Source organism: Puma concolor, chromosome C1 (assembly GCF_028749965.1).
Source record: "Puma concolor isolate L17-30 chromosome C1, mPumCon1.1.hap2, whole genome shotgun sequence".
Taxonomy (NCBI): domain Eukaryota; kingdom Metazoa; phylum Chordata; class Mammalia; order Carnivora; family Felidae; genus Puma; species Puma concolor.
The window spans coordinates 100,438,443-100,460,265 of record NC_141674.1 but is presented as its reverse complement, the minus strand read 5'-3'; the positions used below and the strand labels follow the sequence as shown (position 1 = coordinate 100,460,265).

Here is a 21,823-nt window from a genome sequence, read left to right as displayed (position 1 = left end):
ACGTGTGTGTGGCCCTTTAAAACTGGCCTGGCGCTCCCCAAAGACTCGCCTAGGTCTCACCTATCACAAAGGAAACTGGCCACAACACGGGCCCACTCTGTTACAGCACAGAGGAAAATTGAGGCAATCACCCAGGCTACGTAGGCGAAGTTGGAGCTTTGCTGGAATGATAGAAACAGTTGCCTTCATTTTTCTCTCTGTGCTGGCAGTAGTTATCAGCCGCACCGCCGAGTGATTTTATTTATATATTTTATTTCCCCCCTTTTTTTTTTTTTGGAAAACCAGTGAAAGTCACCTCATAATTTAGAATATTAAAGGATCCGCTAGTTCTAGTCGGCCTTGGGATCCTAAGGGAAGCTAAGTGCTTAGAAAACCCTCCTCCTACTGCTCAGACACCCTCCACACTCTGAAATTACCCCAACCGGCTCATAATTGGGACCAGCTGGCAGGATGAGAGAGGAGGCCCCTGCCCCGAGCCAGGAATCGCGTTACAAATTTCATCCCTAGAAAGAAGCTTGACTTGCTCCTTTAAGGGTTAAGAGGTAGGAGGTCAAAGGCACAGCGCTTAGGAGCTGGGATTTAAATTGGCTACAGGGAACCTGAAAACAAAGGGCGTTCACATCAGCAACCGTGGCTCCTTGCTTTGTCTAGGACAAAGTGTGTGTGAAATAGCCCAGGCTACCGGCCTCCGCCGAATTTCACTTTACAGCCTGTCTTTCCAGAACTGGCATCGTTAATTTGTATGCTGCCCGAAAGCTGTCCTTTTCCCAAAGCCCTCCTCACAAAGTAGAGGCAGACCTCCAGAAGTGCACCGGAAATAGGGTGGGTTCGGAGAGAGGGGTGTCCGTGACGCTCGGTCTGTTTCTTAGTCTCTAATGTTTCTGGGACTCTGCTCTCTCCTGCTTTCTCGATAGACTTGTCAGCTCTCAGCTTTGCACTCCCACCCCCTTTCCTGTGGAGCCAGAACTACAGCTTTGCTCTTGGAGAGCAATTCCTGAGGTCTGTCCACCCTGTCTTGGCATTGGGCTCTCCGGCCTGGACTGGGAATCTGGAGGGAACAAAGCAAGCCTCTGGAGTGAGTGCACGCTTATTCTTCAGTACAGCCAAGTGTCAGCGGTGGCCCTTAGTGGCTGGTGGCCACTGTCCCCACCGAGCGGTTTTCGGTGGTGTGACCTTGGCTGTCTTCTCTGGTGCCAATCCCCTTTGGTTCTTCTAGCCTGTTGTCCAAGCCAGATTCTCCAGGCTTCCTGTTGATTCTGTGAACGATTTGATTGCTTTCCAATAATTTTTTTTTTTTTCCCTGCTTAACAGAGTCAATTTCAAGTGTCAGAAACCAAGACCCCTGACTGGTTCGGCATCTGTCCCTGCAAGACTTAGAAAACCAACCCAGTGCTTAAGAGGGAGAAGTAGAGATGAAAGATGAAAGACGGAGCAGCGGAATCAAGAGAAGGAATTAGCAGAACAGGGTGAGGCATCGTGGAAGCGTGGGGAGAAGGAAGGAGAGTCACGGTCGAGGGAAGAGTGGTGGGGGGAAGGAAAAGAAAAGAATTGGCAAGTAACGAAGACCAGCCTAGAAGAGGTCTCTCACCTTGCTAACGCTAGTAACAGGAGACTTGAAGGAAATTGCCAAAGTGGCCTCCCTGAGGTATTTCTACGTTTCTATTTTTGGCAGACAATGTGGTTTCAATGGTTTTCTGTGACTGTTTCAGGAACAACAGTTCCTTGATTTGGACTTGCTCCTGGAGAGAAATGAAGGTGTGAGCGTTTACTTCATACATTTATCAAATGTGCTGTATGCTTGGGAGCGCACAGATACATGGGCACGCGTATGCCTACTGTGATATGATAAATATATGCATGAGGGAAATGGGGCTCCGGCTCGTTGTATAGGTGGGGAGATTTTATGGAACAAGCCTATTTAATATGTCAAAGGGAAAACATTACTTACGACGCCCTATTAGCACATCATTCTTCTTACTGGGAAGACAGAATGAAGAATATTTAACAATTAATAGAAATCATAGGAAGAATTATGATTAAGTGCCATCTGCTGGCTTCTGTGGGTTTTATTTTTATGCAGCTTTGAGCCTGTCCTCATAATTATCGAACGTCTCTCTTGCGCTGAGGGTGAACTTTCCGTCCACATTTGGCCTATTAACAGATGCCTCGTTTTTGCGGATGTGTTCATGTGTGCATGTGTGTATATGCATGTGTGTGTGTGTGTCTGTGTGTGCGCTCACGCGTGCGTGTGCCTGCACATGGGTGTGGATGTGCATGTGCGAGAAAGAAATTAATTTGGAAAAACAAACTCACCTTACAACAATCCGTCTTCCTCTAAATTCTGATTTGAGAGAGCAGACTTGGGTTTATTTTAAAATTCTGTTTTCGTAGCAGATTGCCAAAGCTCTGTGTGCTTAGCATGTGTATAGAGGGGGAAGGCAGGGGGATGGTTCTTTGAAAGGGACTTCTCTCTTCCGTTTCATGCGTCTCCTCTGAGAATGTATAGAGTTTGCATCTCAAAAGCTCTGTCTAGTTGACGGCAGGTGAGGAATTTCCATGTCTCATTTGGATGACATTGCAACAAGCAAGCATCAAGTCAAATCGTCTAATCGCTCAGAAGTTAGTGGGAAGGGAAACAGTTTCCATGCGAGCATATGTGACCTCCTCCCCTGGGTCTAGTTTTGGATTTTGGACTGTAAGTGCTCAGCAGGAAACAGGTCTTGCTGTTAGTAAATTACCCTGACTTGTGTTTACGTGGGGAGCCAACAGGCTTAGGTCAGCCCTGCTCTCCAACTAGACCCTTGAGCTGACGGTTTATCTGGGGAACTCACATTCCAGATCCATTGTTTGCCTGGGATTAATGAGATTGATTGTCAATAGTTCCCGAGTAATAATGGTAACCATTTACTGACTGCCCACTGTGTACTACAACATTGCAATAGATTATTGAGAAATAAATACTTCTATGTTCAAATATTTATATATTTGAAATTAGTCTTAGAATTTCAACAATAATGTCCAGTGAGTGTCCTTTATTATTTTAGTGTTACGTGGATGCACAAAAACAGAGGTAATCGTGTTATAAAATACAGTAATAAAGTGAACCTATCCTGTGACTCGAGATTAGAAGTGGGATGTCACCAAGTATCGTTACGTTGTGGCAGATTCTTCACGTGCTTTCGCTCTGTTTCTCACACTCTTATGGACATTGGTGTTATTCTCCCCACTTTACAGATCAGTGCATTGAGGCTCCGAAGGATAAAGTGACTTCCCCGTCGCTCACAGCCGGTAGGTAGGAATGGTGGTGGGGTACACGGCAATCTTCATTTCTTCCGTCCCTGTGGTCAAGGCGGACCCCTCTGCCCAGCCCTATCCCAGGCACTCCAGGTGACTAGTTCCACTTCTGGGGCTGAGGCAACATCACACTCCTGAGAGATTCCAAGCTGTCCTCTCCCTGACGTGGCCGACTCTGTGAGTGCTGACTCATCCCCATGGTGCTCACCGTCACTGCTCACACCCATGGCTTCTTCCCACCGTCACCTGAGAGTCTGCTCAGGTGGGCCAGGCAGGTTGGAACCGCCATGGAGTGACTGCCAGCAGGTGTGGCCATGAGTCATGGCGCCCAGGATCTGGTGGATAGATACCGCCCGTTCTTTGCCACCCTCCCCCCCCGGAGTGGGCCAACCGCAGGCGTGTTTTAGTCTGTCTGACATTCACCAGCAGGGCCGTGTTCATGAAGGCACTCCGTGCTGATTTCCTTTCCTTCCCCACCCCGCTTCCACATTCCCAAGTAAGCTACTCACACTCACATCCCAGGTTAGGGTGGCCTCCAGGAGAACACCGAGCATGGGTTCCAGAGGGCCAGCTACTGTATGATGCAGCTCCCCTGGGGGCTCTGTCAGGGTTGTTCACAGCCCCAGCGGCTGACAGTGCTGCCTATAGACAGCCTTCAGCTGTCCCTCCGCTGGCGAGAGTTACCTCGCCCGTGGTCGACTCCTGACTGACCTGGCAGTGAAGGATCGAGCTCTCTTGGCTCAACCCCGGACAGCTGTGGAGGGCGATTCAGGCTCCAGACATCCCCTGGGTTAGGGCGAGGTGGCCGCGGGCCTCGCCGTGGCTCATCTCCTACCCTGGCACAGTCCCGTTGCCCTCTGCTCTTTTGCACGGGTGTTGATCCCAAGGCCACTTCCCAGCAATGCCCTGCGTGTTAATCTCCTCTCGGAGTCCCCTTTGCCGTGGGACTGCCACACCCCAGCAGCATGTGCCCCTGAGGACCAGGGAGAGCAGGAGCCGGTGTCCAGACGTGGACGTGTACTGGGAATGAAACTGGCCCAGTGTTGGGTCAAGTCGCTGACGCTTCGGGGTTAGTTTGTTAGTATGGGATTGCGCCGTGAATTTAAATTTATCCGACGCCAGTGCCTTCGTGCAGGTATCATTTCACTTCCCAAAAATGGTTATTCTTCCCCTGACTTTGGCTAGCAATTCTAACATCTGCTTAAAGCTGGGCTGCATTTGGGTTTCTCACATGTTGTGTCCTTTGACCTTTGTGGTCCAGGAGACTGCTGAGGCCGCCACCCACCTCTCAGTGCAAGGTTTGAGGCTTCGAGTGACTCAGCTCGCGTCACGCCCCGGGGCAGGGACTTGGCTTCCGGTCCTGGGCCTCTAGCAGTGTGCTTTCATGATGCTGCATGCCCTTTATTGGGTTTCTCCAGGACTCTAGCTCCGGCAGGAGGGGTGGGGGGTTGGGGGGTTGCTTCTTAACACACGGAACACGTTTACTCCACGCACAATTGTTTCAAGTTTATTTATTTAATTTGAGGGAGAGTGGGAGTGCAAGCAGGGGAGGGTCAGAGAGAGAGAGGGAGACAGAGAACCCCAAGCAGGCTCCGTGCGGTCCGCGTAGAGCCCGATGCGGGGCTTGATCCCCCGAACCATGAGATCATGCCCTGAGCTGAAATGGAGAGTCCAACACTTAAGCGACTGAGCCCCCCAGGTGCCCCGGCTCCCCACACATTTTTAAAGGAACTCCCGTGTACCACATGCCGAGAATACAAAGATGGATGAGACACAGCCCCTCTTCTCAGCCTTGTCACAGAGACAAGCAGGTGGACACACAGTCACAACACAGTGTTCCACGTAAATAAACGGCGCGGAGCAGGGGCCCAGGGACCCAGAGGGGGCATCGCAGGGAACGTGGTGCCTCAATATGGTGTCTCTCCCGATCAGACGTGGCCCCCAAATGTGGAGTAATGACTGATCGGTGGAGGCCAGTAGTGTGGGGGGTAAAAGAATTCACCCGAAGGTGATAGAGGCTTACCGAATACACCACAAGGGAACGGCGGGCAGGACAGCAGAGGAGAGACTGTCTGCCATGAGGCAGTGGGTGGGGGCTGTATTTAATGGCGGAAGGTGGGGAGGTTTGGGGATGCATGGAGTTCTCCCCTTTTTTGGGAACTGTGCCTGGTTGTAAGTGGCCCATTGGACAGTTAGGGCCTATGGATATTTTGAGGTGAGTCGCCTGATGGGCCTGTGTGTATTCAGCCAGGGGGTCTCTGTGGGCCCTTTCTACATTCTGTTGCTCGAGCCTGTTTGCCTAAAAGCAGCCTCTACAGGGAATATGCTGTTTGAACTAGATCTTAAAGACTCAAGGGTGCTTACTAGTGCAGTAAGAGGGGGGAAGGGAATTCTAAGCAGAGGGAACCATCTATACAGAGGCATAGAGACAGGAAAAGAGGGGCGCCTGGGTGGCTCTGTCGGTTAAGCGTCTGACTTCAGCTCAGGTCATGATCTCACAGTTCGTGGGTTCGAGCCCCGTGTGGAGCTCTGTGCTGACAGCTCAGAGCCTGGAATTTGCTTTGGATGCTGTGTCTCCTTCCCTCTCTGCCCCTCCCCCATTCTCTCTCTCTCTCTCTCTCTCTCTCTCTCTCTCAAAAATAAACATTAAAAAAAAAGAGGAATTTGGTTGACTAGAACAGAGGGTGTGAGGTCAGGGGTGGGAGGGGGGGCAGTAGGTCAGGCCCTTTAGACGTTATTATGCAGCCAGAAGGATTTATATTACCAGATTTGCTTTTCTGAAGGGAAATAGTAATCCTAATATGTATTGAGGAATTAGCATGAGCTATATATTTAACATAGATTATTTCACTTATTCCTTGTAAGAGCCTTATAAGATAAAGAACATTACCATCATTTTTGGATTATTATGCTTCTTGGAGAAGCCCCTCTGGCAGCAGAGGGGGGTGGGTAAACCAGAATACACAGAGCCTGATGGCAGAGAGAATAGGAAGGATATGACATTCCGGGCAAGAAACGACAAGGCCCTCAGCTCAGGGGCTGCAGAGGGAAGGAGAGGAAAGTTTGGCAGTCAGAGCTGCTTCTGCAGAATTTGGTGACTGAATGGCTGAGGCTGGGAGGCTGGAATATTCCATCACCCATGGAAGGGATCACTGGGAAGGCAGATTCATGGTGGGCGGGGGGGGGCATGTTGCATTTGAAATTCCGGTAGATGTCCAGGTAGAGATGTCTATGGAGGAATTGGGTGTATGGGTTTGGAGACCCGGGGAGAGGCCTGGAGCTGTTATCAGATTTGGGATTCTCTCCCTGTCGATGGACATGGTGAGGTGAGCGACAGAGAGCAACAGCCTTGACATCAAATCCCACTTCATCATTTACTGATGGTGCGACCTTACGCAAGTTAATCTGTGACCTCAGTTTTCTCATTTGTAAATTGGGGTTGGGGGCGGTCGATAAGGCTAACATCGGAGGGTTATAATAAGCATTACGGATGCCTAACAGAGTGTCTAGGACACAATACGGGGAGGAGGAGGAGAAATCTCAGGTGGAGAGTGTGTACAACGGGAAGGAAGCAGGGTGAGGCTGGCACCCTGGAGAACAGCAGTTTTCCAGAGGTAAAGAAACAGAAGCCAGCAAAGGGACAAGAAAGACGTGCTCAGGAATCAAAAGATAGAAGTGTCCTGCGAGCACAGGGAAAAGATATTTTCTAGATGTTTTTTGCGGGTATCAAAGCCGAGACGAAATTTACAGAAAAAAAAAAAAATCAATGGCAAATAAATATATGAAAAGATGCTGAGTCATACTCCTTATTCTAGAAATGCAGGTTAAAATAATAATGAGGCACCACGTTTCATTATTCGATTGGTAAGGATGATTGTATTTAGTGATATTTAGTGTTGGCCAAGGTTGGAAACAGATGGTCCCAGATGCTATGGGAACATACATTCATGGGCATTCATGTTATTTTTAAAAAATGGGTTTTTTTTTTTGAGAGAGAGAGAGAGAGGGAGACAGAGGATCCAAGCAGGCTCTGTGCCGACAGCAGAGAGCCTGACACAGGGCTTGAACCCACGAACTGTGAGAATATGATGCGAGCCAAAGTCAGACGCTTAACTGACTGAACCACCCGGCGCCCCCATTCATGTCATTTTTTAAAGGGCAGTTTGCCAAAATATGTCCAACTTATGAATGCATATGTCCTTGACCCAGACACTGCACTTGTAAGAGTTTGCGACAAACTCACACGTTTACAAAGATGCATCTTCAGTGGTATTAATTGTGACGTTATTTAATGGGGCAAGAGAAATTGAGAAGCAACCTAAAAGTCCATCAAAAAGGGACTGGTTAAATAAAATGCATTGCACCCTTGTATTTTAACTGGGGTGGGTTGGGAGAAAGTAAGGGTGGGGATAGGAAGCAGACACCTTGGAATAGACATGCCAGAATTACTGAGGCTGTGTGTGCACGTGTGTGGGTGTCTGTGTGTGTGTTGGTGGGATACAGTGAACAGGGGCCAGAGGGTCATATGCCCAGTGTGGGCTGGCAACCCTGTGGACGAGATCCACGTTGAACATAGCTTTGTTTTGTTGAAGAGAGAGGTGCGGATGCCAGACTACGTGGCCCTTCTCCCCAACCCTATCAATCTTTAATAACACTGTAAACATCAGAATGGATTTGGTATGATTGGATTCCTTGTCAATGCTGGTCAAGAGGCTGAGTTTTGTGTGAAGCATGGCATGGGAGGTAGCCTGCCAACATCTGGGTCTCACGTGCCGTGCATGTGTGAAGGATTCTAGAAGTGTCCGCAAAAGTGTTATCAGGGTGACCTCTGAGACGGGGCGCTGGGGATGCCGTGTGGATATGGACTTTTCAGTTTATATCCTTTCAAACCCCTGGCATTTTTGCTTTAAAAACTATTTTACAAATTATATGGTTCAGACAATGCAAGAGTGGAGCGAAATAGCAACTCCTCACCAGCTGAATAGAGTCCCAACTTTTTGTTAAAGATTTGTTTTCAGTTTATTTATTTTGAGAAAGAGAGACAGCACAAGCACGGGAGGGGCAGAGAGAGAGAGACAGAGAGAGAGAGAGAGAGAGAATCCCAGGCAGGCTCCATCGACAGCACAGAGCCTTATGCGGGGCTCAAATTCACCAACCGCGAGATTGTGAACTGAGCCGAGACCAAGAGTCAGACACTTAACTGACTGAGCCACCCAGGTGCCCCCGAATCTCAACTTTGCTTCTGATTTACCATTTGGATGACGGTAAAGAAAACAATGATTTCCACAGAGAAGTAGAGGCAGAGACATTGTGCTTGCAGAAGGTTGGGATGGGACACATCCCTGGAATTATATAGTCATGTCTTATAGAAAAAGTAGTGTTTGCTCTACTTTATTATATATTTAAAATTTTTTTAAAGATGTTTATTTGTTTTTGAGAGAGACTGAGCATGAGCAGGGAAGGGGCAGAGAGAGAGAGGGAGACACAGAATCTGAAGCAGGCTCCAGGCTCCGAGCTGTCAGCTCAGAGCCCGACGTGGGGCTCGAACTCACAATCTGCGAGATCATGACCTGAGCCGAAGTCAGACGCTTAACCGGCTGAGCCAGCCAGAGGCCCCTCTTTTTTATTATATTTACATGGTAGCTAGTAGGTGCTCAACAGATATTGATTGGCTTTATTGATGTTCAAAATATTTAAAACTTTGTCCAGCGTTAAGATATGCACGTATATTCTGATTTCACTAAATTCTACAGGGACCGTAACTCGGTTCGTTGTGACCTGCTACTATGGTAATAACCCCCTCTCTGGGTTGGGCATGAACACAGCACCATTCTCCTGACTGATATCCTGTGTGAGCCATCAAACCAAAACATGACCTCAGAGCGCCAATGAATCGCCTGCACGACACTTGAGAGTTACGTACACATTATTTTCATCTCTGGGGCATTTACGTCTCACTTTTACAGCAGTTCTGAAATTTACCACTTAACTCAGCTCTCGAGGAGCCAGGTGCCTTTTACCAGCTCCACAAGTTCCCGTTGAAATCACGGGACTGAAATTGCCCATTTGGAAAGCAGAGGAATTGTTTGTAATGCGGCTCCCCCCAGGCAGGCTGGACGCAGAACTGGAAATGATCACGGCTCGTCTGGCGGGAGAAGTCCCGCACAGATATTCCCACTGAGGCAGACTTTCCTGGCTGCACGACCAAGACCCTCTGTGGGCTGGGGTCCCAGCGCTGTGTCCACTGTCGGGAAAGAGCTGCTTCCTCCGCCTCCCCCGGGACACCCCTCCCTTCATCTCTCCCTCCCTAGTGCCCATTTAATGGATTGATAGATCTGGACAGTTGATTTCCATTTACGTGGCTGAGGCTGCTCATGGTTGTGACAGCTCAGAGGGGGCCACCGGATGTTTTTAACTTTGTCTCCTAACGTTTTATTATAACAATTTTCAATTCAGAAAAGTTGAAAAAAGAAATAACAGTGCAACAAACTCAGCACAGAGATTTTTTTTTTAATGTTTATTAACTTTTGAGAGAGAGAGAGAGAGAGAGACACACACAGCATGAGTGGGGGAGGGGCAGAGAGAGAGGGAGACACAGAATCCGAAGCAGGCTCCATGCTCTGAGCTGTCAGCACAGAGCCGGATGCGGGGCTCGAACTCATAAACTGTGAGATCATGGCCTGAGCTGAGTTGGCGCTTGACCGACTGAGCCACCCGGAGCAAGATGTCCTGAAGCGGTTGTCTGCATGGGGCCATTTTCCCGGGGCTGTCTAGATGTCCACACCGAGTCCCCGAAGAGGTCTGGTTTTGTTTTGTTCCTGTAGTTGGTGTGGTTGTTTAATGTCAGCAATTTGAATGCACCACTCCACTTTTCTCCCCGCTGGAGAATCAGAAGTATCTCTCTGGTTTTTCGGCGTTGCCTGATAAAAATTCACCGGTACCGATGACTTAGTGTAAATAATCTCATAGTGAATTCTGGACAACGGCAGAAAATGCCACTCAGCTTCTTACTCATTTTATTAGCCTAAAAACAAGCCATAAAACGTTGAGTTATAAACAGCTGTTGTTCCCACACGGTGCCTAACAACAGGACACCAGGGACAATGGCAAACATTCAAACAAGCCAGGAGGAAAGACATCTTAACCATCGTCAGTTAATGCCGATGAGAGGGATGGGTTTTGGAGTGTAAGGAAGTCTATGGAAGGGGGATACAGAGGTTGCCAAGACCAGCCCCTGGCGCTCTCCACTTTCTTCCATTTTTGTAGAGGCCCCTGCTAGAAAACTCTTCGATATATGACGCCTTTGTAAGGCCCTTTACAATTTACCAAGCACTTTTCTAGAGATCATCAGACTCGAACTTCCCAACAACTAGGAAGGCGGGCTAAGTGGTATTGTTCCGATTTTTTCTAAGACTGAGCCGTTAAAGGACTTAACCAGGAGCATCCAGCCTTTTGTCCTACCTCACCAGGTAGAGCACGGGGTTTTAGAGATGAAGGACTTGAATCTGAATTCCTGCTCTGCCTTGTACCAGCGGCAGGCCTCTGAGCCACTGACTTACCCTCTCTGAAATTGTTACCTGTGAAATGGAGATAATAAAATCCATCTTGGAGGCCTAAGGTTAGGATTACATTAAATTATGTATGAAAAGTGCTCTGTCAACTGCAATGTATGATATGCATTTGGTTATCACAAACACGCAGATAAAATGTCACCTGTGGTAGCGTGCATTTTATTGCATTAAACTTTTTATGATGACGTTTTCAAACACACACTAATGTGGGTCTGAATATAATAAATATGTTTACACTGAATCACCATGTACCCATCACCCAGCTTTGCCATTTATCAACGTAAGACCAACGGCACTAGATAAAGCACCATCTCCCCTGTTACTAGATTATTTTTTAGAACAACCCCAGACTTTATAGCACTTCTATTTTCTTTATTTATGTACAAAAATTTTTAATGTTTATTTCTTTTTGAGAGAGACAGAGACAGAGTGTGAGCAGGTGAGGGGCAGAGAGAGAGGGAGACACAGAATCCGAAGGAGGTTCCAGGCTCCGAGCTGCCAGCACAGAGCCTGACGTGGGGCTCAAACTCATGAGCTGCAAGATCATGACCTGAGCCAAAGTCGGACGCTCAACCGACTGAGCCACCCAGGCGCCCCTATTTATTTATTTATTTATTTTTTTTTTTTTAATTTTTTTTTTTAATGTTTATTTATTTTTGGGACAGAGAGAGACAGAGCATGAACGGGGGAGGGACAGAGAGAGAGGGAGACACAGAATCGGAAACAGGCTCCAGGCTCTGAGCCATCAGCCCAGAGCCCGACGCGGGGCTCGAACTCACGGACCGCGAGATCGTGACCTGACTGAAGTCGGACGCTTAACCGACTGCGCCACCCAGGCGCCCCCTATTTATTTTTTTAAGTAAGCTCTCTTGTCTACCCAACGTGGGCTTGAACTCACGACTTTGAGATCAGGAGTTGCAAGTCTGTATCACTTCATTAAAAAATACTTAAATAAGGAGAGAGACAGGACTTTTAAAAATGTATACCCACAACACTCTTATCACATCTAAAAGAAATGAAAGGTAACCTTAATGCCATCTATTATCCAATCAGCATAAAAATTCTGATGATCTCATAAATGTTTTTTTCTCTGAATCAGGATTCAAACAGGGTCCACACATGCCTTCTGGTGAGATTACTCAAGTTTTAAAAAATCTATATGACAGTCTCCCAGCCCCAGCTTTTTTCTTTTTCAACTTGCTATTTATTTGTTGAAAAAAGTGGGTAATTCGTTCTACAACATCACCCCTAGTTTGCATTTGGCTATTGTACTCTCATGGTCTCTTTTTCATGTTCTTCTATCCTCAGTGTTTGTACAAACTCGCGATTATATCTGGAGGCCTGCTTGGTTTGAGAATAAACTTCTGGTGGCAGTCTTGCAGGGATGTGCTATTTCCAGTTCCATCACATCAAGGAGGCACACGTTTGGTTGTCTCCTTTTTATGATCTTAAGGCTGATAGGTGGGTTCACATAGTGATCCAGGTTTTGTGAAGATTGAAGTTTCCAAATTGAAAAGCTTCCTTTTAAGAGCAAGAATCCAAAATGACAAATATAAAATTAGGTTCTGGGTCTTAGAGGGAAACCATGCTGGGGAGGGACATTGAAACTTATCCTGTATTAGCTCACGGTAACTCTGCCTCTGGATTCAGGGGCAATGAACGTGACCTATCCCTTACTATGTTTCCCATCAGCCTTTTACTGCATCACCCACTGATGGTCACTGCCTACATCCAATTTTTGTTTTACTATAAAATATTCTTTTTTTTTAATCTTTATTTTTGAGAGAGAGGGAGAGCATAAGCAGGGGAAGGGCATAGAGAGAGGGAGACACAGAATCCAAAGCAGGCTCCAGGCTCTGAGCTGTCATCACAGAGCCTGACACGGGGCTCAAACTCACAGACTGCGAGATCATGACCTGAGCCGAAGTCGGACACTTAACCGACTGAGCCACCCAGGCGTCCCTACCATAAAATATTCAAATTCTACCATTCCTTGAGCATTTATTACCTGTTCTTCTTATATAAATTATTTGATTATTGTGAGAATCAGTCAAGGCCTAGGTAGGAGACAGAAACCACACAGTCATTTGAATAGAAAAAATGTAATGCAATTAATTATTAACAAGTAATAGAAGCCTAGCCATAAAGGGTTAAGTAATTCTAAAGAACATAGGAATAGTAGATACAGGGAGTGGCCATACCTCCAGAGCAGAGTCGGAACACCCAAGGGGGTGACACAGTGGAAGAGGGTCTCCCCAACCCCAAGGATGGAGAGAGTGGCTGTAACCCACTGGAGGGTGGAGAAGTTCACTGAAATCCTTTAGACTAGGGCTGTGGGCAGGGAACTAGCCCCTGGGGTGCTGACGCAGCTCGATAGACAGCTGCCCACGGGGTGCTGCTAAAAACTCACCGAGGGGTCCTCCATAACTCTTGGCCACTGTGCACCACAGAAAGAAGCAGGAAAACCCAGTAGGACCAGGAGAAATTCCTTCCTCCTGTAATGTCCTTCTAGCATCCTCTACTGACAGATGCTTAACACTACATCAGGTGGCACCAGGAGAAATGTTTACAGGGTCCAGAACCAGTATCGATCACAACGCACAACCAAGAAGGTTGGATCGGGGCTGGGAAGCAGTACATGAGCAGCCGGCACACCATGAAATATAGTTCATGCAGGAAAGGCAGGATAGGCGCTTTGTCCTTTCCTTTTATTTTCCACTTTCCTGGAAGAGTCAGTGCCCTAGAAACCCCCAAAGATTGCCATCATGATTTCTACTGTTGTTGTTTTGAAATCATTATGAACTTATGAATTTTAACGTATCTGAAGTGCTCGATCCGTTGTCTTATTATTCCTTATGATTGGCAGCGTATATTTTAAACGGATTCAATGCATAAAGAGTGCATGTATTCTCTCCTTTAATGTTTGTGGGAGAAAAGATGGAAAACTGTCTTAAAACTTGTGGACACATTATAGCAAAGAAACCTATGGCACAGAGGAATCCAAGCTGGAGGATTTCTTTTCTGTTGGCTCAAAAATTACCCCGAACCATGTGGGAAATCTTGACCTTGAATGCACATCAGCCAGAAAGTAAGGAAAGGAAGCTTTGTTAATCACAGGTGGTTACCCTGTTGAGTTTCCCAATCCGTGTGTCTTGAGCCATGCATATATTCACGCTTTCTGTGTGTGCTTTGGGATGACCGAGGTTGGGAACCATTGAGTTAGATGACTGAGGCAGAAAATTTTCCCCCCAGCATGGGCTGAGCCAGTATTTCTTACCCGCATGCTCTTTTAGTGTGACTTTTCCATGTGTCCCTCAAGAGATGGAGCCTAATTCCCCTCCCCTTGAGTCTGTTCTGTCTGACGATTCATTTGCAACCAACCAAACGCCAAGTGAGTGGTGCCTTGTGATGTCCGAGGCTGGTTCAGAAAGGCCTTGGAGCTCCCGGGTGGTTCTTTCAGACACCAGGTATGAAGTCCTACCACCCTGCGGTGGCCAGACTGGAGAGGCCACGTCCTCTCACAGGACAGCCTGTGAGACCAGTTGAATCTTCAGATAGATACTCCAGCCAACTTACCCACAAGAGAGATCCCTAAGTGGGGACTGCCCAGCCATGTCCTCCCTAAATTTGTCACCCAGAAGATCGTAAGTAAGCTGATATGGTTGTCCTGAGATGCCACATTTGGGGTAATGTGTAACTCACCAATAGTAGCGGGTATAAAGGCCTTGAAGTCTTTTCCTACACAGAGGGCTAATCGAGATCATGTGCAGGTCCATACATGATAGGATTCTGCAGAGGTTTGCAAAAAGGAGGTGTACTTTTAAGCTCTGATCTGAGGATTCCTTGAGAGCATGAGCTAGCCATGCTCATTCCTCCAGAGGCCGTATGTCTTTAGGTCTCCACAGTCACCTGTCACCTAGTCTGGGGTGGACCAGTATGCTCTCCTGGTCACTCCCAGGTATTTGCAGCCCCATCACTCATCCTGGGTAACAGCAGAAGACCAGTGGCTTTCCTTCTGATGTATCTTGTTGTGTTAGCTCTTGGAAGAATATGCTATTCTTGAGAAACAGGGAGAGTGGAATAAGGAATGTGCAATCTAGAGTAAAAAAACCTGGGTTCGGGGCACCTGGGTGGCTCAGTTGGTTAAGCGTCCGACTTCGGCTCAGGTCATGATCTCACGGTTTGTGAGTTCGAGCCCCACATCAGGCTCTGTGCTGATGGCTCGGAGCCTGGAGCCTGCTTCAGATTCTGTGTCTCCCTCTCTCTCTGCCCCTCCCCTGCTCATGCTCTGTCTCTCTCTGTCTCTCAAAAATAAATAAATGTTAAAGAATTTTAAAAAAAATCTGTGTTCAAGGGGCCCCTGGGTGGGTCAGTTGGTTAAGTGTCTGACTCTTGATTGCGGCTCAGGTCATGATCTTGTGGTTCAAGAGTTTGAGCCCTATGGTGGGCTCTGTGCTGAGAGCACAGAGCCTGCTTGGGATTCTCTCTCTCTGCCCCCCCCCCCACTTGCTCTCTCTCTCTCTCTGAAAATAAATAAACATTAAAAAAGACCTGGGTTTAAGTGCAGATTCATTCATGTACTAGCTATATGAACTTGAGATGATTTAACAGCTCCAGTCTGTCTCTCTCCCCATCTGAAAGTGGGGATAATAATCTGTGTCCCATAGAGATGTCTTGAGGATTAAGTAAGATTACACCTGTGAGACCCTAGGGGTGTCAACCAGTTTGTGCTTCTTTTCACTATTTTGATGCCTTTTCATTTTGTTTTTGGAAAATTAAAAAATACAGAAGGTACAGAAAAGGAAAGAGCAATCATTCATGCTTTCGCGGACTGGGAATTAGCACCGTGGACATCTTGACTTACTTCCAGTCTTTTTTTTTTTTAACCGCTGTGTTGGTTATTTTGGAGACGCTGAGAAAGAACACGTATTTATTAGAAATACTTTCGTCATACAGAAAGTGCCCCCAAACATGGAGTGCTTCATGACGGTGTAAGTTGTCAAGTACAGGAGACATGGTCATCTCTGTGCCATTCCAGTATTTTCGCATCTGTGATGTCCCTGTTAGCATCTGGCACACTTTTTATTTTTATTTTATTTTTAGAGAGAGACAGTATGAGCAAGGGAGAGGGGGGAGAGGGAGAGAGAAAGAGAATCTTAAGCAGTCTCCATGCTCAGTACAGAGCTTGATGTGGGGCTCGATCCCACAACCCTGGGACCGTGACCTGAGCCGAAATCAAGAGTCAGGACGCTCCACTGACGGAGCCGCCCAGGTGCTCCTGGCACGCTGTTTTTAAAAAAGTTTTTAATTTATTTTGAGGGTGGGAGGGGCAGAGAGCGAGGGAAAGAGAGAGAATCCCAAGCAGGCTTCGCACTGACGACAGAGAGCCCGATGCAGGGCTCGAACTCACGAACAGCGAGATCATGACCTGAGCTGAAGTCAGACGCTTAACCAACTGAGCCACCCAGGTGCCCCTAGCACACTCTTCAACACCAGGATTTTTATCGGTACATATGACGAAATGCAATTTATTCTACCGTCACCCCCCTGGTCTTTAGGGTGCCCTTTAACTCGGTCACTATTTGAGTACAGCTATTTACTGCCCTGGCTGGACCCTCCCATCCTCAGGACCTCAGGAGGCAACATTCTCCACGGTTCTGGTCAAGAGGAGAACCTTCTCCACCACCATCTTGCCCCCTGTCTCTTTTCTGTGGCAGACCGTGCCGCACCATATCCCAATGCCTGCTCGGCACAGCGTTCCTTCGGCCGTGTTGCCGCTGTTACAGGACATACCGTCGGTTGGATCAGAACCAAACTTCACACACGTGCGTCCGCATTTGGTGGCATAACCGTGAAGGCTGTGCGGTCTCCAGTGCATGTGGCATGCTGGCATTAATTCCCGTTCTACTCTTTCGGAACTCCCTTCTCTGTGGGTCACACGGCAGTCCTGTCCACGGTCGCCTCTGGACTTGTTTTGTTGTGATTTATTCTTCAGCCTTTGGGACTTCGCAGCCTCTCTGCAGGGTTGGCCTCTCTCCTGTGGCTCTGCTCCTCCGGGGTCCAGCAGCGGGGAAAGGCAGTGCCGTGATCCTCTCTGGCGGTCAGGGTTGAGGTGTCTCTCGCCAGGCACAACGAAACTACGTAAGACTCAGGGAGAGAGGGTATCATTACCTGCTTTCCCAGAAAGGACTTATTTTCAGCTCATCTACACATTTCCTGGGGAGCCTCCCAGGCTTCAGCGTTCTTGCCTATGAGCCTTGGTATGAGATGGTAAAGAGAAAATATTGTATCTGTTAAAGAAGGAATTATTCCTGGCCCTGGTAAGGCATAGTAAGGCTGACTTTATTCGGGGGTGGGGGGGACTGTTGTGATAGGTACAATGGGGTTTTGCCATGGAGGAAAGAGATTGGGCTCTACTGAATCCAACAAGGAAAAGTGGGAATTTATGGCCAAGGAACAGGCCGAGGGGGCGGGGGTGGATGGAAAACTAAGAGAAAACAGAAGGAAGGCTAAATTGACTTACCAGGATTCCTGCTGAAGGCAGGCCAGGGGAAGGCAGGCCAAGCCATATCTGATCTGATATGAGGATGACGAGATATTCTCACTAAACTGACTCAGGAGGATTCTTGCTAAAATTGGGCAGTGTAGAGCCAAACACGGAAACCCAGCCTGAGGGCCTAGGTGCAAAGAGAGTTCAGAGGAACCCGGCTAGGATTTGCTTGAGGAGAAGGTCTTTGTCAGACAGCAGGTGAGCTCAGTGCTCAGAAATCCGGGGATCATGACAACGCGTGACCTGGCACCTCTTGGGGCTGGGTCCTGGGGGACAGATGGGGTGCTGGCTACATCATTCACAGCATTTCCCGCTCCCTGGGTTTCCCCTGCCCAGCAGCCACAGCCCCGCCCAGATTGAGGAAGCACATCAAGGAGCCGAGAGAAAAAAGGGAGAGGGCCTCCTTGGGTTTCAGCAAAGCAGGAGCTGAGGGCAGGAGGTGAGCCTGGAAGAAGACAATTTTCTACATAAAATGGCCTGGAGGGGCACGTCTCATCTCCCACCGGAGGGCACCTCCGATGTTAAGACTTACTTCTCCCCTAGTCTTCCCCAAACACCCAGCCCCTGACCCCACGGGCTGCTGGCAGGCTGGTGTGACCAGCCCCAAAGGGCTCGCTTTAAAGCCATGCCTTTGGAAAGAAGCCCTCTTTCTCTCAGAAGTGCCTTTAAGGATAATTGTTGCCCAGAAACCACTTACCCCGTTTGCGCTCATGTTCGTACATGGCAGACTGAGACTTGAGACCTTAAGCTCAGGGTCTGGCTTTTCTCTTCCACCGCCCCTGGCATTCGTATGTGGAGGTGTGAGGCTGCCGCGTGCCCCAGGGGGGGAACTTGTCAGGCAAGAAGCAGACACCCGATTCCTGACTTTGGGGTTCAAAAGACACCATCTGTAGACAGACCGAGAGACTTGAAGTACAAAGAGAACGGGTTTCCGCCCAGAGACCTTACCATTCTAGACACACACCTGGGGAAAGAGCAGTGATGGGAGATGGGGAGAGCTCTGGAGATTCCTTTTTTTTTTTTTAAGCTCATTTATTTATTTAGAGAGAGAGGCCGTGGGGGAAGAGAGGGCATGCAAACAGGGGCAGGGGCAGAGCGAGAGGGAGAGAGAGGATCCCAAGGAGGCTCCACGCTGTCAGTGCAGAGTCCAACTCAGGGCTCGAACCCGTGAACCACGAGATCATGACTTGAACTGAAATCAAGAGTTGGATGCTTAACCTACTGAGCCACCCAGGCGCCCCGCTCTGGAAATTCTAACAGCAGCACAGGAGCGGGAAGTTCTGCCCCGTCTTTATCTCCCACTGGACGGCAATGAAGGGACAGGATCTAAGATAGAGTTACCTTGGAGCCTGAACACCTTCTTGCTGGGAGTGCTGGGAAGTGCACAGGTGTCCTGTGCCATGTGGGCGTGAGGAGGGGACAGAGGGTCCCCTGGGCCACTGAGGCATGGGACACCACAGGCTTCTGAGTGGTGAGGGAGCCTCCAGTCCAATTTGCTAGGGCTGAGCAGGGGGGCAGCGCCTGTCAGGAAGGCCCAGGAGAAGGGATTCCAGTATAGGGGGTGCTAGGAGGCAGCGGGGAGCATTGATGCTTCTCTGTTGATCATTTTCAAGGAGCAAAGAAAGGAACAGAGTCAGCAGGGACAGACGGCTGAGATCTGCCCCCGGGGAGGGCTATACACTGTCTGAGCTGAATATAACCGATGGGAAGAGGTCATAGGCCACAGACAAGAAGACGGCACTGACATAATCAAGGACTGAGATGTCAGGATGAATTGCAGGGGCCCCAAATGTGGAGGGGAGGCCCCTAGAATTGAGCCTTGGGAAGGCAGAACACAGAAGGACATTTTAATTCTGAGTATGAAATGTTGAAGAAGGCAAAAGATTACTGCATGTCCTTTTAATGTCCTACTGTCGTGTGGGAAAATTAGCCCACCTAAGGGTCATCTAATACTCTAGGGTGGTGGTCTCAAAGAGTGGTCCAGAGACCCCTGGAGGTTCCCCTTCAGAGGCTCATGAGGTCAAATGCCTTTCACGGTGATTCAAGATGTTATTGGCCACCCATACAGGAACCCCCACATTGGATTGTTAAGAGACAAAAAATAATAATAATAATAATAATTCTGCTCCTTAGGCACATACCTAGACTGTACTTCCCAGCTTCCCCGTGGCTAGGTTGGCCCTGTGAGTTCTAGCCAATAGCTTATTGGCAGACGTGATGTCCTCAACTCCCACACCTGGCCCAAAGGCCTCCCACGGGTGACCATCCATGTTCCATGTTCTCCCCTCTGGCTGGTTGGAGTGAAACAGTCTCCCTCCCCCCCCCCCCCCCCCAGGGCAGGACAATCTGGGGGATAGCCTGTTGACAACGGCAAAACAGGAAGCTGGATCTCAGAATCCCTGCTTAGGAGAGAGCCACCTCTAGAGAGGCTCCAGTTGGAAAGAAAGAGACAAGAAATAAACTTTCATTGTGTTAAATCACTGAGCCTTCAGGGTTTATCTGTTACTAATACAATGAGCTTCACACTCTGCAGACTGAGGCCACTTATCTGGAGTTAACTGCTATTGTCAAATTCAATGCATGGCAAATGTGATCTGACAAATCCCTCATTTGTTTGGCAGCCCTTCAGGTTTTGACATCAGCTGTTATTGTGCTGTGTGACAACGAGGCCATCAATAACAAACATTTCACAAAAATGGTTGTAATAGCTTCTGCTTTCTCAAAGACAAACTAATTTCCTTCTCTTTCCTCTTCCAGTACCTACCCTTGGCGTCAGTCAGTAATTGCTTCTGAAGCTACGCACATCATCATCATTAAAACCGTGGCATTAATGGGCATATTCTATCTAGAACAGTGGGGCTTGATGATCCTGTTGCCGTCCAGACTGGTCGTATCAGGACTGTGAAGGGTAGCAGAACATGCTGCTTTGGCCCCAGGATTATTTGGAGCTGGAGGCAGTTGAGAAAAAGCAGGTACCAGAAAGCTCAAAGCGGGTGCCAGAAAGCTCTCTGCCCTCCCCAGTTGCCTCAAAGCGGAACATAAATTTGGAAAGGTGTCCCCTCCTCCCCTCTCACTGGGAAAGAAAGAAGTTAATCACCAGAGGTAACTGAGACCCTTATCAGCCCAGAGACCGTCACCAAAGGAACGTATATAACCAACTTTGCTAAAACTAGCCCTTGTCTACCATTGGTTTTCCTATATATTTGCCACCCTAGAAACTCAGGTGGCTTCTCTACAAATTTCTTTACAAATGTATCATTCTTCTATTAAGATCCTATACACGCCAAAGCTCTAACCACCCCTCTGAGTTACCCATCACAGAGCACTCCCATCTGTATCCGATGCACATGCCAATAAACTTTTGTTTGTTTTTCTCTCATTCATTTGTCTTTATCAGTGTAACTTGCAGGGCCCCACCAATGAATAAAAGGCAAGTAGAGAGAAAACAGGAACTTACCTGGAGGTCAGGCTCCCCTCTTTATGTTGGGGAGAGACTCAGTAGAATCTAAGAACACATCAACCAGGACAGAGGAGGAGTTCAAAATTGCCGTATGAGAGATGGTCGAGGGACTGAGAGAAAAAGAAAATACCAGGAAGACATGGTAACTGTCTTAACCTATTTGAAAGGCTGTCATGTTGAAGAGGGATTAGATTTACACTCTGGCCCCAAGGGGCAAAGCAGAACCAACTGGCTGAAGGCTCCTCGTGAGAAATATTTCAATAAAGAAAGAACTTTCTAACAGGGCAAAGATATGCACGAATGGAGGTGACTGGTGTGGAGGAGGAAGTTACTGCTGATTTAAAGGCAGAGAGGGGAGGGAGAGGAGAAGGCAACAACAGAGGCTTCTATACAGAGGAAACAACACAGTCGGGTTTCATTTGAAGATTAGGAGTTTTCTGCCCTGGGTTAACTTTGAGGCAGACTACTTCATTGTTCTGGAAAAAAAAACCCAAAACACTCCTAAAGACCTTTTGTTATGCAAATACAGGACACAGCCCCTTTTCTGGAATGACAGGTCTGAGAGCCTGGCTCTCAGGTGCTCAACTCCCTTGCATAGTAATGGAAAATAGTTTTCATTTTCTGTGGGACAAGGCACATCTCTACTGATTGTGTTTCTGGGAGAAAAATGTTTCTTTCCTAGATATGGGTTTGGACTACATGTACTGTTGCTTAATTATGACTCGTCCTTGTGGAGGTGAGAATGTGTATTCTGGCCTCGCCAGTTGCTCAGAAGACGGTGGGAAGGCCAGGCCAGCCCACCTTCACCCTGAACTGGACGCAGGTGCAGGCCTGGACTATGTCACGCTCACTTTCCAGGGATGGGTGAACCAGACTTGGAGAAATTACTGGTGTAGGTGCCCAGCTTTGACGGCTCCACGGTGAGGCTCTGGGACAGTGTTCCTCAGA

At 48.1% G+C, this 21,823-nt stretch overlaps 1 long non-coding RNA gene across 1 annotated transcript; it reads left to right on the top strand.

Moving 5' to 3' along the window:
- The first annotated feature begins 254 nt into the window (after positions 1-254).
- Positions 255-20,976, top strand: LOC147578282 (uncharacterized). The gene is made up of 5 exons (XR_015254241.1): positions 255-822; positions 1,312-1,466; positions 1,673-1,755; positions 3,235-3,288; positions 20,173-20,976. It is a non-coding gene; the product is annotated as an uncharacterized LOC147578282 (long non-coding RNA).
- The last annotated feature ends 847 nt before the right edge of the window (positions 20,977-21,823 follow it).